The sequence below is a fragment of the Lutra lutra genome, chromosome 8 (genome assembly GCF_902655055.1).
Source record: "Lutra lutra chromosome 8, mLutLut1.2, whole genome shotgun sequence".
Classification (NCBI taxonomy): domain Eukaryota; kingdom Metazoa; phylum Chordata; class Mammalia; order Carnivora; family Mustelidae; genus Lutra; species Lutra lutra.
In genome coordinates this window covers 5,920,132-5,936,482 of record NC_062285.1, presented here as the reverse complement: position 1 = coordinate 5,936,482, position 16,351 = coordinate 5,920,132, and positions in this window count along the sequence as shown.

The following is a 16,351-nucleotide window of genomic DNA, read 5'->3' as shown; positions in this document are numbered from 1 at the left end:
GCGAATTCTTTCAACAGATAATTCCTCCACGTTCCTACCATCCCCCGGGTGGAGGTAACTCTTTGAATGGAGGTGGTCTTCAGTGTGGTCACATGACTCTGGGAAGGCTCTGTGTGTCCTGAAGATTCCCAGGGCCCAAGCATGGATGTCTGACCAGGCATGCCTGTCCTAAAGGTGCCCAGGATTCACTTTCAGCATTTTCAAGGCTGGCCAGGCTTCTGCGCTCCCTGTTGGTTCACATGAAAAATGATGGAATGTGAGAACAGTAGTGGGCTGACACGCGAACCAAAATTCTGAAACATGCACGAACATGTAGCCCGTAGACATGGGGAAGAGACAAGGGCCCGGGGAGTTTGTCCGTGGCGAAGGATGGTGATGGCGACGGAGCTCTGCGGTTGGACTTCTGAAATTGTCCCACAGCGTCTTCAGTGCGCACACATGTGTACAGAGGCGAGATAACCGGAGGGATTCAGACTTGGTCTACACAGGTTGCAAAGCCACTGTGCGAACATCTTCCCTCCCGGAAACTATCAAGTCAAAAAATTAAAGAGTGGCTAAAAACTGTCCATGTTGAATCCAAACGCAGCCGATGATGAGTGTATTAATTTTCTACACCCGCCATGACAAAGTGCCACGCAGTGACTGGCTTGAACAACCCGCAGTTAACTGTGCCCCGGTTATGGGGGTAGCACGTCCAAAATGAAGGTGTTGGCAGGATTTGTCCCCAAGCCTGCGACGGAGACCCTGTCACACCTCTCTCCTGTTTCTGCTGGGTTGTCAGAAGCCTTTGGAGTCCCTTGTCCTGTAGGTGCAGCAGGTGTGTCTTCACGTGCTGTATCCCTGTGTGTATGTCTGTGTCATAATGTCCAAATGTCCTCTTCATATTACACAGCTGTCGTGTTGGATCAGGGACACACCCTGCTCCAAATGCAACTTCATCTTGACTAATTCCATACGCAATGACCCTGTTTTCTCATAAGGTCACCTTCTGAGTACCGGGGGTGAGGACTTCCCTGTGAACTGAGGGGGGGTATACTATTCACCCCACAACAGTGGGGAAACCAGTGTTCCAAAGATCACTGTTTTGTATGAATTCTGTCCCCCCCACCTTCCCTTTGAGATTATTCTGGAGAACTACTCTGACTTCCGGACTCAGTTTCCATGTTTATTGGGCACTCCAGGTACCAAAATTTGACACTTACAGAGTCTTATACATACATATGAACTATTTCATAATTTATAACTGGCACCATAGTCATAAGATAATCAAAATGCAGAATTAATACATATTTTCTAAAGATTATGGAGAATTAGAAACATTTTTTGTACTTAAAATTAAAGTTCTATTTATCAACGTTAGATGATGACAATTCACAGAACTTTCCTCAAAATCAGATAGCTTGATTTGGGGTCTATGTTTATAAAGACAGCTAGAGATCTTTTTGATTTTTTAGATTGCAAAAGAACACAAGAACCAAACAAGGGACTTGAGAGTCCTTACAAACAGAGCGACATTTTCTTTTCAGAGATAATGAGGTAAAAAATAGATAGGTCATCTTACTTCTTTGAACTGTTCATGCAGTAAAAGAGAATTAGCAGGATTAAAGCTGCAGAAACCTAAACTGTTTTTCCCTCCACATTTTTCTAATTTGCAGTGCTAAAAATTAAACAGACTTATTTCTATTGAAATCTGTCACCCAAACTGGCTATGAAGCAAAACCCACCAGCCCTGGACAACGAGCCCATCTGTAGCTGGGATAAAACCCTGGCCAAGTCGAGCACCCCGGATACTTGCCACGGTGACAAAATGAGTATACGTCACCGTGTGAGGCCAGTGCAAGTGGAGGAGATTTTTTTCGGTGAAATGAAACCAGAGATGGCCAGAAGTGGGGTTCAAGTCCAAGGGAAACAGCCTGCCATTCCCTGACAGGAGTGTCCCTGGAAGCAATTATGTCATCCAGTTCAAAGTATTCCCACACAATTCCGTTATACTAAAAGCTAACGGTACTTAATAACTTTACATTTTATTAAAACAGAGAATATAAACTCCAAGTGGTTCTACCTCAGAAATAAAATGGAGTTTCAGAGTCACATATTTACAACATATCGTCTCCCCAAATATTGATTTGATTTCCTCATAAATCCAAGTTATGTGGTGTGCCAGTTATCTATCAGTGCATACAAATGAAAAAAAAAATGTTTAGCAATGGACAAACCTATTTTATTGTGCTCACAGATTCTGTCGGACAGGGATTTAAAAATGGTGCAGCAGGAAGGGATCCTTTCTGCTTGTGCTCTCTAGGGCCTCAGCTGGGAAGTCTCTGACGCTGGGATTCCTTAACTGTCTGGGGCTGAAATCATCTGGGGCTATGGGAGGGGAGGTGTGTTCACCCCCATGTCCGTTCACCCAAGCTGGGCTGGCTTCAAGACTGGGCTCCAATGAGACCGTTGGCACGATGGGTCCATGTGACTTGGACTTCCTGACAACATAGTGGCTTTTGGGGTGGTTGGGCTTCTTACGCAGTGGCTCAGGGTTCTAAGAACAAACATTCTGGCCAACAAGGTTGAAATTGCACAACCTTTTCAGATCTGACCTTGGAAGCTACACAATGTAATTTCTGCCACATTTGGTGGTTTACACATGGATCACTGTGGCCAGTGCAGATTCTCGATGGAAAGAATGTCAAAGAATTCGCAGCCATCCTTAAAACACTGGATTCATTGTTTCTGTAGTGTGTGTGTGTGTGTTTGTAAGAACTCTCTCTTCTCGCTCATATACTACTTCTTTATCAGTGAATAAAACAGGGAAAGATTGAGGCCATTGTTCTCTGGGATGACGTCATCACAATAAACCCTTACTCTGCCCAACTGTACATATAGAACTTTGAAAAGAGTTTTTGAGAAAATGGCAGTGAAGACCTTGCAGGGTTCACATGATGAGGGGACAGGAAATTCATCACATCATGTTTTCCTCCAAGGATGCTTTTCCTTCTGCACATTAATAAACAGAATATTTTCCTGAAGGTTCTCTTTCAATCTCTAAACATAATACACATGAACATTTTATGAGCAAGCTGGTTTTTTGCACAAGAGTTGCAGATTTCAAACAATGCAAAACGAATTTCTCTCTGAAGCCATTGCACAGTTAACCACATGATATGCTTAAACTTTCCCCAAATTTCCATTTTCTTATCCTATTTGTCATAATGTTCCAAACTCTCCTACAAATTTGTATTCCTCTCTTCTTTGAAATATTACTTCCCAAAGCAAAAATTGAGACAAAAACACATTCACCCAAAACACAAATTCTGTTCTTTCGAGGCTGACAAGCCATAGTCAGTTTTGACCTACAATTAACTGATTTTTGAAATAGTGATCTTCACTATTTCAAATGGGGCAGTGTTTTCTGGGTTAGCATCTGGAATAAAAGCTTTGGCTTTGTTTTAAAAGTTTTGAGTTTATTTTGAAATACAGGTTTGTTTTTCAAGAGTAGTTGATAATTCCAAACATAAAAATTACATACATTTCATAAACTGAGTTTGGATTCTTATTAATGTCAGTTAAATTAACTCTCATTTCAGAAAGCAGAAAGAGAATGTGGGTGAAAAAAAGAACAAAACTGGGGGCACCTGGGTGGCTCAGTCGGTTAAGCATCTGCCTCTCCCTCAGGTCATGATCTCAGGGTCCTGGGATGGAGCGCTGCATCAGTCTCCCTACTCCGTGGGGAGTCTGCTTAGGATTCCCTCTCTCCCTCTGCATCACCCAATGGTGCTCTCTCGCTCTTTCTCTCAAAAAAAAAAAAAAAAAAAACCTAAAAAAAAGAAAAAAATTGAAGATTAAACTGCCTTGACATGATAAATAAGTATTATTTTTTCAAAATCTTTATTTTTTTTTTGCCTTCTCAAAGTGCCTGAAGGTTATGTTTAGAACCAACATACAAGTAATTATGTATTTTTTCTTCAATTAAAAAAAAGAAAACTTAAAAAAAACTCTCCTAATTATCTGAGGGAGATAATAATATATAGTTAAGGGATGCCTGGGTGGTTCAGTGGGTTAAGGCCTCTGCCTTTGGCTCAGGTCATGATCCCAGGGTCCTGGGATTGAGTTCCATATCGGGCTCTCTGCTCAGTAGGGAGCCTGCTTGTCCCTCTCCCTCTGCTGCTCCCCCTGCTTATATGCTCTCTCTCTCTCTTTCTGCCAAATAAATAAATAAAACTTTTTAAAAAATAGTAAATGGTTAAGACACAGAGGGATGAAAAAGTATCTTAAGGAAGTCGTGAAGTGAAGAATCTTCATTTCTTTTCAGTGCTTTTGAGTCATCTCTACAAGCTTAATTCTGAAGGGAGTTAGAGGCTATGGGGGAAGGGACCTCAGACTGTCAGAATTTCTGTTCTGAGAGAGCAGATTCCTTTACCTGTGTTCACAAATGCCAAAGAGTGGTAGCCCCAAGCAGTCTCATGACGGAAGCGAGCAAAGTCTGCTTTCTGGGTCCTCAGCCTACTGTCCACCTTCCTGGACCGTCCTTCCCCCTCCTCCTATGAGTGGGAAATCGCCATATTTACCCGCCGATACTCAGACAATGTCTCCCACTGTTGCACACCAATACACCTGATCTCAAAAATGTCAATGAAGTTTTTAACACTTTTCTCTTATAAAAATCAACGTCATAAAAATCCAACTTGTTTATAAATAACATATTGACTTATTATTGTTTTAATAATAATAATAAGGGCTAGCATTTATTGAGTGCTCACCATGGGCAAGATAAGTGATGTGATTTATATATTCATTTCATCTGTAGAAAATATATGTAAAAAGAAGATCACTAGAATTATTTATAGCTCCGTCCCCTAGAGATAACCACCATCAACCTATCAGTATGGATCTTTTGTGCCTGTTTGTGACGGCAAACAAAATAATGAAATTGTACTTTACGGTATTTTATAGGCTGCCTTTTTCACTCTGCACATCGTGAATATTTCCTTGTTATATAAAAATCCTTCCCTAACAGTGTTTCCAGTGGCCACATAGCACACCATTAAGGGAAGTAGCCTGCTTTATTTAACTGATGCGTTCTGACGAGACATTTAGGTGCTTCTTAGGTTTTTGAGTTCTTTTGTTTGCTTGTTTGTTTTGCTATGACCTTGAAGCTTCCGTAAACATTCCTAGAACTCTATCTTTTCATACAGGCATGATTTAATCACTAAGCTTCCTCAGTTTACTAAGGTTGAAAAGTCAGAGAGGTCATTAAAGAATCGCTTTTTGAGGAATTATTTTTATGGCACAAAACCCAAAGCCCTTAAAAAAAGTATGGGAGGATTTTAGTCATTAGCCTTGAAGTTAGGAGAGCTTGCTGGCTTGTTTTATTGGCACTAAGTTTTTCCCAGCATCCCAGAAACATGCAGAGGGTCCCGAAAGCAACCTGTTCCAGCTACTCCTAAGGTCAGCCTTGGCAGGAAAAATACATCTTTGGAGGGAAATGTATTTGAGAAATGCAGTGCTCTAGGAGAGGCAACGCGGAAGTTAAGTTCTCTCTTCCCTTCTTTGGCAATGAAGTCCAATTCTAGCTGCTACCATCATTCAAATCACACCTGATAGTTCTTCTATATCCGATCCACGGTGAACATCTGTCAGGATGTTCCTTTTTACACGCTTGAGGATGTTATGTCATAGCTGAATATAGACCCATATGTTTCATATTTAAAATGAAAATTCTATTATTAGGTCAAAAATTCTTAAATCGTTCTGAACTGAACAAAACACATTTATCTGATTATCGTAGTGGCAAAATGATGTTCCATTTGCAGAAATGTTCATGAGTGCCGTCAAAGGAGTTTGGATTTTTTTTTCCCTCCATCGATGATATCTTTCTAACAAAGAATGTTCAGGAGAGCAGAAGGCAGAGTTGGCAAATACACATTAATTTTTCCATCAGAAATGGAACACATGCTAGGGATGCTCCAAGATTTATGGGTTTTCAGAAACTGGCACACTCAGAACCTCATTCTCTGGATCATTCTCTGAATCTTGTTCCCAATGATGCAATAGTGGTGGTTTCATATTCTGTCTGGCCATATTTCACAATTGGCAAAACCCAGCAGACTGTAAGAGCCTCCAAAGGGTCATTAGCTGGAAAACCTACAGACCCCAATTTTACTAACATCTGAATTCCCTCAGGAATTTTACTGTTAGCAAATACCAGACATTTGGATAATGGACCAATGTTTAGTTCAAAATTCTGTAAAACAGCAGTGCTTCCTTGTTTCTGGATGTTCTTTTCTTTTTAAGGTCCACAAAAAAATATTGAATTAGATGACATGTACAAATAATAATAATAATAATAATAATAATACCTACAGGTTGTTCTTAGGGAAGTTGTAATAGTACCTTCCCTGAAAATTCATTAAAAATGCAAAGATGGTGTTCTTTCTGATTTCAGAAACCATTCTTGATTGAAAAACAGGCAGTATGTATTGTTTGAGTGTTTTGAAAATGTATTTTTGCATCTACTTAAAATGAAAAATGTATTTATAAATAAAGTGTTCACTTGTGTTTAAAATATATCGGTATAGAAATATCTATGAACATCAAAACTGAGGGCAGTGTAATCCTATTTAGGTATACAACATGGCATTAAAAAGTGATTTTTTTTTCAATGTGAAGATTTCTTCCTTCCTTCTAACCCACTACGCACTGCCTTCTGAGGCTTTCTTTATCTGAAAACACAGATACAAACACACAGATACACACATACACACAAACACACTGCTTGAAAGAAAACATGGAAACTGTTGATATTTATTTTAATTGCTGACATTGAAGAACCAGAATTAGAGCACTCTGTGTTATTCCTTTTCCTTAAACCAAATAAACTTCATCAAAAAGAGAGTCTGTGTTGTCACACATTCACCCCAGCGTAACAAAACTTCTTTTGTCTCCTTTTCCTGTGAACAAAAATCTACAATCAAATCATGTCTCCCATGTTGGATCTTTGTTTAACTTCATATATATTTTAAAGGTATAAAATATCTCATTATGCATTCATAAGATAGAAGTTGGTTGAAGAACTAAAATCTTAACCATCAATTTGTTCAATAAATGTTTTGGACCTCTTCTATCAGATGGCTTTTGATGTGTAAAAACAGTAAAGTCTTAGTGATATGTTCACTTCCTGCTCATGTGTTCTGGGGTCGACTGGTTTCAGGTGAATTTGGTTGAGCTGGACTTTAGGCTGTAAGCTAGGTCCACGTGGTTTCCTGTCTCTTCAGTGTCAGCCACCATCTGAGTCATGGTCTTCTCATGGCAGGAAGGCAAGGCTGGTTGAAGCCTCCACATGTTTGTGTCCACCAACATTCCATCAACCAAAGCAAGTTCCGTGGTCACAACCAAAGTCAAGGGGGCAGGGAAATGTACCTCCTACACCCTGAGGTCAAACCAAGCTGTATAGCCAAGCAAACATTAATACAGCAGAGTAATATAGCAGGAAATGAATATTTTTTGGAACAACAAATAATCCGTCCTCATGCTACTCATGCCCTCAGCTTTGTATGGGAATACGATGGTGAACAAAACTGTGCCATCATGAAATTTAAATTTTAGAGGATGAAGCAGGCAGTAAATAAATAAATACAAAGTCAAATGGTACTCACAAGGAAATGCGAGGCTCTTATTTAACAGGTGGTCAGGAACATTTTCTTCGAAGAAGACCTAAATGAATTGAGAGGACTGGCCATCTGTTGAAAGAGCTTTCCAGCCAGAGGAAAGAGTCAGGAAAGGGGCTCTGAAGTGGGAACCAGCTTGGCATCTATAAGAAACAGCAAAGCAGCCAATATGTCTAGAGTACGGTGAGCTCATACAGAGTCCTGGATGACACGATCTTATTCTGGGTGAGTGAAGGACCCTTTGGAGGTTTGAAAGCAAGTGAATTATGACTGGACAGGACTTGGGGATCTATAGGAGCATTTCTAACTCAATTTAATGGGCCCTTTGGGAATATGGAGGCATGTATGCTAATACAAGTTGTTTGATAAATTCACTCATTAATCTCCAACACTCAAGCAAAACACTGGTTTGCTGCAATCCTGTTTACCGTTGATTTCTATTTTCACAACGCAATCTGATTCATTCTGTTTGCCGATTTTTTTTTTTTTTAACTTCACAATCTGAGTAATGGATGCAAATACAAGTGGTTTCATTTTCAGGAATCTCAGGGAATATTCAAAAACCAGCTGACCTTGCAGCTGCCCTATGCAAATGACTTCACCCCAGAACTCACCTCCTGTTGTCTCCTCTTTGTGAACAGCTGTATCATCTGCTAGGTGCCCCTCCTAGGCGAAGGAGCTCAGTGGTAGTGTAGGCTTTAGTACAAAAATGAGCTTCAAAAGGCACTGCATTTAAAAACAAAACAAAACAAAAAATAAACCTCAAACGCCATGCCCACAATGCTGATTCCAAGCCTGCTGTACCTTGCTCTATCTTGCTTCCTTGCCATTTAAAAGGAAGTTTAATCATCTTTTACCAAATTTGTTTTCCATAGCCAGAGGATTTCGTAGATAAGAAACATTAAATCCCTAGCAACACAGACTCCTAACAGATGGTAGTAAACGGACTTGAAAATATTTCAAAACCTGCCCTAATTTCCATTCCCCAAATGTCTCTCTCTCCCAGGTTTTTGTTTTGTTTTGTTTTGTTTTTTTAAATAATAGCCGTTCCCTTCATTGTCTCCAATGGTCCCATTTTGGTTATAATTTATGCTCCCTTATGCTCTGAGACTGTATCCAAATTACCCCCTAAACACAGGCAACTCCAAAAAAGAAAACTTGTAGTGGTTCTAAATGTTTGCATTCATTTTATGGGTTGAATGTCCCATTGAAAACAAAAGCTGCAACATTATTTTTTTAAATGCACATTTCTTAGCAGGAGAGAAAATGCTTAGTCAGGTTGGTGTTTCAAAGAGTAAAAACCCACCTGATTTAAGGACAGAGGATTTTGTTTCTGTCTAGGTCACCAAAAGGAATTTACAATGTAAATTGAGAAGGGGCATTCTAAAGATACGATACTCTGTACCATTACCAATTACCAGGATCTTCTAAGGAAAATGCCTTAGTTTAGTGGACATAGTTCTGATTCATTAATCTTAGTTCTGCCATTGTGCTACCCCAGTGCTCTTTTATCTCATAATAAAGGCATGATTTTTAAAAAGTACATAAGTATACACACGTGTATTATTTTATATGTACACATTTATAAGATATAGATAGATAGATAGATATACTTTCATGTTTATAAGACCCCTTTGCCTTTACTTTCTCCTTTGAACCTAACAATCTTATGGCGATGGAAGGGTCCATGTGTGTTTTCATTCCCATTTTATGGATGAGACAACTGAGGGAGGAAGAGGGTATCAAGAGTCTTGTCCAAGATCATACACAGTCAGGATAGAAACCCCAAGTCTACCAAGTTTTCTCCTTCTCTTTTACACCACTTATTTCCTTTTGGATTGCAAATTAGTATATCTTGGAATGAAGTGTTTCAGCAACATGAAAGAAATGTCTTTTTTTTTTAATTTCTTTTAAGAAATTAAAATTTTACATGGTTCTACCACCCAAAGAAGCATTGACATTTGCCTGTTGAAACACATAACTACCATTTCTTATTAGAGACCTGGGATCATTCATTATGCCCTGGTTTACAACCTGTCTTTTTCACTTAATTGCTACCTAGTAATCCATCAAAATGGTTGAATCATAATTAATTTATCCTTTTTAGTGGGTTGTGTTCCCTTTTTTTTTTTTCCCTCAGTGAGAAACATTCTTGCCACAAATTGGTACAGGGATGTGTAGGGATGCTCTGATAATTTCCATGAGACAAATTCATAGAAGTGAATTTATTAGGTTCAAGGATATTAACCATTCTAAGACGTGAAGTCCCTATTGGCAACATGACCCATTGCAAAAGTTGTTGCTGGAGATGCTGCCATCATCAGGGCAGAGACACATTTCCTGGACCCTACCCCAACTCAAATGCTCTTTCTCCTGGACATGGTGCTCCTTTAAATAAGGAATAATTTTTCACATTTAAGTGGAAGACATAATGAGATGATAGATGAGGTACTCTCTGGCAACAACACTACTCTCAGTAATGGCCAAGGCTAAAATCAATCAGTTGCTCTTGTCACTGGAATGGCTCAGCCTGAAGATGACTGAGAAAGTTTTCTGAGAGTCATATGCAAACCCATTATCCCGTTTGCATCGTGGAGGCCAGGTCGCCCATGGGCTCAGTTGTTCATTATGAGCAGACTTTTACAAATTGAGTTCCAAGGTTTCTGCCATGCTTAATGTCTTAGAAAACTAGAAGAGGTCACTTGGCCAATTCTCCTTGGTAGAGAGAGGGGCTGACATTTATGGACCCTGCCAGGAAGGGAAGGGATAGTACGCACTGCCCCTCATCACCTGACTTTGGGCACTGACAGATTTCATGCCCACAGAAAGGGAACTCCATGACAGGCTAACCAAACTTGGGGTCCTATAGACCATCAACACAGAGAAGCAAATGCTCTCATGCAAGCTGATTTTCGCTCCCGAAAGGGAGCTGACAAGATATTGTCTCTGAATGGTTTCATCATCAGACATTCAATATTGCCCAGATTGAGAGAGAATCAATGTCACGTCAGTCAGGAAGGTCATTTAACTCTGCAAAGTACCGATGAACGCCACCTTGCCCAATCCTCAGAACACCGTGACTTGGGTTTTGTTTTATCTTCATCCTGCTGATGAGGGAACTGAGCCTTGGAAGTTGTCCACCCAGTGAACGCCTGGGCCAGCACTGCCACCCACACACCCAGTACAAAGCCCCAGATCTCCACCGCTGGGGAGTGCACCTGAGACTTGTGTGAATAATGACATCATGCTTCACAGAGGCAAACACCCCTGCTACAATGGGAGATGCCCAGTTCCCCTTCACTCTGAAGGTGATATCGTGGACTTCCTGCCCCGATGCAAACCTTGCAAACTCCCAATTAGGGAGTTAAGGATTGAGATACTTTGCATTGGAAAAGAAAAAAAAAAAACAAAAACCTGAAAACCGGTTGCTTTCCAATGCAGATACCATGACATGCTCAGCTGTGACCAACACATTTGCAGGGAAGGTTAGATAATTTTCTTTGAAGAGATGCCTGGAATTCTGTTTGTTAAAAGTTGTTTTCATAGACATTCCCTTAGCTCATTGGGCCGCCCTAAATGGAAAGCTGTGTTTATAAGATCACGCTTTCATGTTGGCTTTAGGTTACAAAGTGTTGATGACTTGACATCTTTTGGGAGGTTTTAAATGACACAGACCATAACTTGCACTGAACGAGCGTGGCTGGCATCTTTCAGGAATTTTAGGTCCTGCCTACAACCTGTTCCATGTTTCTCCCCATCACAAAGGAAGACGTCTTGCCCAGAGAGCCTGAGAGCAAGGTAGGCTTGGCTCAAATTCAACAGATGGATTGGGAAAGAGGATGTGGGATGTGGAATATTCTAGTCTGGCGTTGTCGCTCAACTTCACCTCCTCAATTCTCCATGCCCATCCTCCCTCCCCCCAAAAAACCCCCAAACCCCATGTGTAACAATAGAAATAATCTTGAAGAGAGGTCAAGGTTTTGTTTACAGCAATAACCAACATTTGTCAAAGACACATGCCATGCTTTCCCTATATTTTCATAAATTATAATTTTGATGGAAGTAGGGAGATAGATAGGCAAACTCTCAACTGAAAGACAGTTGCCAAAACATGGAAGCAACAAGTGTCCTTCACTAGCTGAACGGATAATAAACAGTAGTCCATCCAGACAGTAAAATATCCATCCCGACGGGGAAAGAGCATTCGATGCTGAAGAGAAATGAGCCATGAAAAGACATGGATTTTACTAAGTGAAAGAGGCCAGTCTGAAAAGGCTATTTACTGTATGATTCCAACTATATGGCACTCTGGAGAAGGTAGAACAGTGGAGACAGTAAACAGATCCGTAGTTCCAGGGTTTAGAGGCGAGGGAGGGCACGGGGGATTTTTCGGGCAGTGAAATTACTCTGCCAGATTGTATAATAGTGTCCGTCTGTCAGGATACATTAGTCCAAACCCACCGAGTGCACAACAACCAGGAAAGGCACCTGATGTGAACTCTAGACTTGGGGGATGAGGATGTGTTGATGTAGGTTCATCCTTGGTTTAAAAAAAAAAAATTCCCATTAATAAGGTTGTGGATCATGGAGGAGACTAGATGGGTAGGACAGGTGTATGGGAAATCCTCGTGCTTTCCTCCAAATTCTGCTGTGAACCTAAAACAGCTATAAAAATGAAGTCTTAGAAAAATGAATAAATAAGCACAGTCACTCTTACCCTGTCCTTCTTATTTTGGTTGTAATGTGTGTGTGTGTGTGAGAGAGAGAGAGAGAGAGAGAGTAAGAGAGAGCCCCATCTTTCTCTTCACCCTGCTTGCTGTCTTTCTAATTTACTTAAAAACTCCTGATGCCTGTTTCTACAGCGGCATGAGGCCCTAGCTAATTGTCTTAATTTCCATGCTCTAGGGAACGTGTGCTTCTTAGGTTGTCCAAATGAGCTGGAGAGACTCTGTGTAAAAAGATTTAGGAATTCTTCCCTCATCCTCATCATCCATCTCCAGGCAAGCTTAGATGAAAGCTGAAAGGCAATACCTGTGGCTATTCAGCTGGCGCTCATCGCACTTGCACTCGGAGGTTGGAGGGAGAGTGTCCACCAAGAGCACCTGACCTAGAAGAGATGACATGGATCGCCTGACTCCCTGATGTCAGCGATGGGGGACCAGGGAGCTGAAGTTGGTCCCAGTGCCTTGGATGGGCTGAGAGCACCAACACCATCAGCTTCTTTCCATGATGCCTCCACAGTTTAATGCCAGGCCATCTGTCCCCTCGACCTCGTGCCTTGTCTTTCAGGCACATTTACCATTCAGCTAGGGACTGGAACTTCCAAATCTTTTTGTGTCTTCAATATCTTCAATGGTCTGAAGAACGGGTGCCAACCCTGCCATTGTAATCATTCACGACACGTCTAGAAAACCTTCCTCTAAAACCCGCCTGCCATCGTGTTCTTTGTTTTTTGTTTTAATTTCCCCAGGTGATTTTTTTTTAAAGATTTCATTTATTTATTTGACAGACAGAGATCACAAGTAGGCAGAGAGAGAGGAAGCAGTCTCCCCGCCAAGCAGAGAGCGCGATGTGGGGCTCGAACCCAGAACCCTGGGATCATGACCTGAGCCGAAGGCAGAGGCTTTAACCCACTGAGGCACCCAGGCACCTCCTGCTGTTGTGTTCTGAACACCCTTCATTCATACATTAACCCCTGTGAATTAGTGAATATTCCCTTTCTTAAGTGACTATTTCTAGAAAGGGTAGCCCAGTTAGCTGTGGTAAGCCATTAACAATCTAGTATGAATTATTTGACTCTGCTGTTTTCTTGTGGATTAAATCCATTGAGATCCTGGCACCTGCAGAGTGGGCGTTTCAAAGGAAGAGGGTAAAGAAACAATGTAATTTTGGAACACAAGGATGTAACTGCTCAGGCCCCATAGCCAAGCGCCATAGTGTGCGATGAGTCAGAATTTGGACTTGCGAAGCTGAAGGGGTGGGGATTTGAAAGAAAGGGAGCTGATTTCACTTTGTACCTAGATCACTGGACAAGGCTCATTGATGGTTGGATTTATTTCGTTTTTGTCTGTTTGCTTTGGTGTTGGTTTGGGGTTTTTTTACATGGCGATTGGCACAGTTTCTGATACTTTCTATGTACCCAGTAAATGTTAGCAACTACTTATGTTATCTTCATTTTGTTTTCTGCCACACTCCCTAAGCCTTTTTTCCTGAAATTAAAAAAATTAGGGTCAAGAGAAAGCAAGAGCTGGAACGAAAGCAGGATTGTTGACATGGAGGTGTGTTCTTGGGAAGAAAGCAGCACAGAGGTACAGGGTGGGGGGTACACTCCCTGCCACGTCGCTCTGATGAGCGATAGGGACAGGAGATCATGTCTCTCAGCCTGTCTCCAGGTAAGCTAGGTAAACCTTCTCTGTTTACAACTCAGCAGTGAGATCTTGAGAGGTCAGCAGTTCCCCAGTGTCTCGTAAAGGGGTCAGGGTGCGGGATGAAACGTGGAGCATGGGGGTTGGAGTCAGTACCTGAAATGGAAGCTTTCCACTTCCTTCTAGAGCACCTGAGGGCAGACATGTGGAAGTTTGCCCTTGCGCATCTCAGATGCCTCTGGGTCCGTTCAATGTCCGAGATGATGAGGGATGCAGTATAACATGGTGCGATGACTGAGAACAGGAACTTTGGAGCTGAAGAGAGTGGATTATACATTCTAGCTCAGCTACTGACCTGGGCCAGCTACGTCAGAGCCCTGAGCCTTTGCTTCCCACCCAGCACACAGATATCATAATGTCTACTTCCAGGGTTGTTATAAGGATGAAATTAATATAAAGTCAATGTAAAGTAACACAAAGCACTCCCACAAATGTGAGCTTTTATTATAATTTAATGAGGCGATTGGGCAGAGAATGGTCCTGTGACATTGTCAAGGTCATGTAACCAGGAAATGCCCAGAGCTTGAATTAGAAATAGCTCCCCTGGTCTTGGACCCATGCCTGCATGTGTAGGCAAGTAGTCATTCTTTTGCAGGACAGCCTTTAGCCAGGTTAGGATGTCCTTATTACATATAATTCATTCTTCCTTATAAAAACTTGACAGTTCTTCTAAACCCAGATCAAGTCATTGTTCTGAAGCCATATGTTCTTCAAGGTGTATTTATTAACTGTGCATTTTTAAAATTTTCAGTAGAAGGGTTTGGGGATTGGGGCACCTGTGTGGCTCAGTCAGTTAAACACTGGCCTTTTGCTCAGGTCATGATCTCAGGGTCCTGGGATCTAGTCCGGCATCAGGCACCCTGCTCAGGGGAAAGTCTGCTTCTCCCTCTGCCCCTCTCCCCTACTTACGCTCTCTGTCTCTCAAATAAATAAATAAAATCTTAAAAAAAAAATGGAAGAAGAAGACGAAGGGTTTGGGGATTTCCCTAAGTCATGTGTGTCCCCTCAAGAAGAGGGGACTCTTGACATTGCTTGGTGCCATCATAAAAGAGGAGGCCTCAGGGGCTGGAGGCGTAGGGAACCAGGGATCCTGTGCCTGTTGCTGGGGAGATTCACGCAGACTCTTCCCCTCCAGAGCCGGCAGAGACCAAAGACTCCACACCTATCAGTGTATTGTTGAGGAGACCCAAGTTGAGGGCGGGAAAGTGACCTAAGTTCGTGTAAGTTAGTGACAAGACGGAACAAGGATATGTGTCTCCTCTCTGCATCAGAATGAATTTTTTTAATGTGTGCAGAGGGGTGCCTTGGCCATCCCAAAGCTTTGAGCATTTCCCCACCTTGCGCCCTTTTTCACCCACTTTTTTAAAAATGAGAGGCTGTGAAGTTAGACTGGCTGGAGGTGAAGCATATTCATTCAATGTCGGGCTCCGGGAGGGAGGGGAATCCCAGAGGCTTTGCGAGCTAGTGGCAAAACCAGACACCTCCTTCTAGAACATTTTGCATTTTATGAGTTCCATAGATCATGCTCTTCCCTTGTTCCCCCACTTGCAATCCCCTCCCCACCCCCGACTCTTCTCTCTCACTGAATTTCTGGTTCCACATGTGGATGTCAAGGAAAATGCGCTCCATGTGTTTCTGGTTGATTTGCAGTTAACTCCCCAGAAAATGACTTGTAAGTCCCATTGTCCCCACCTCCACCGAACCCCCCCAGTTTAACTGGGAGGTTCAATCATTGCCAAAGCTGTGCTGGAGAACGGGCGGTCAGCTTCCAAGTGGACCTCTAGGCTGGACGGCACAGTCTCGGGATCTCCGGGCCACAGAACTATGCTGCCACTGGAGTGGGAATGTGGGTCGTGGGGCACCTCGCCTCGGCTCCTTTCAAGCAGCCCCCCACTGGGCCTCCCAGCATCCAGGAGCCTCCCAGAAGGAATGTGTGCCTCCTTTGTCTGCTTCCCTCCCTCTCCTACCTCTCCATCAGTGCCGTACAGCTGTGTTTCTGTGAAAACAAGGGCGCCAGGAAAGAGAAAAACACTGTTTATGAGGCTGTCTAGATTGGGGAGTCATATAATTTCAATAGCCCTGAGATATACACAGCTGACTACTTATGCAAATTTCAGACATCGTGTTTGAACAAAAGGTTGCACAGTAACATAACCTGGAGCTTTTATTACTAATGAGGCACTTATTTCCATTTGAATACAGAAGTGTGTATTTTTTTCCCCTTTTTACGGCTTCTCATAATTGTGTCTAATAATATAAAAATAA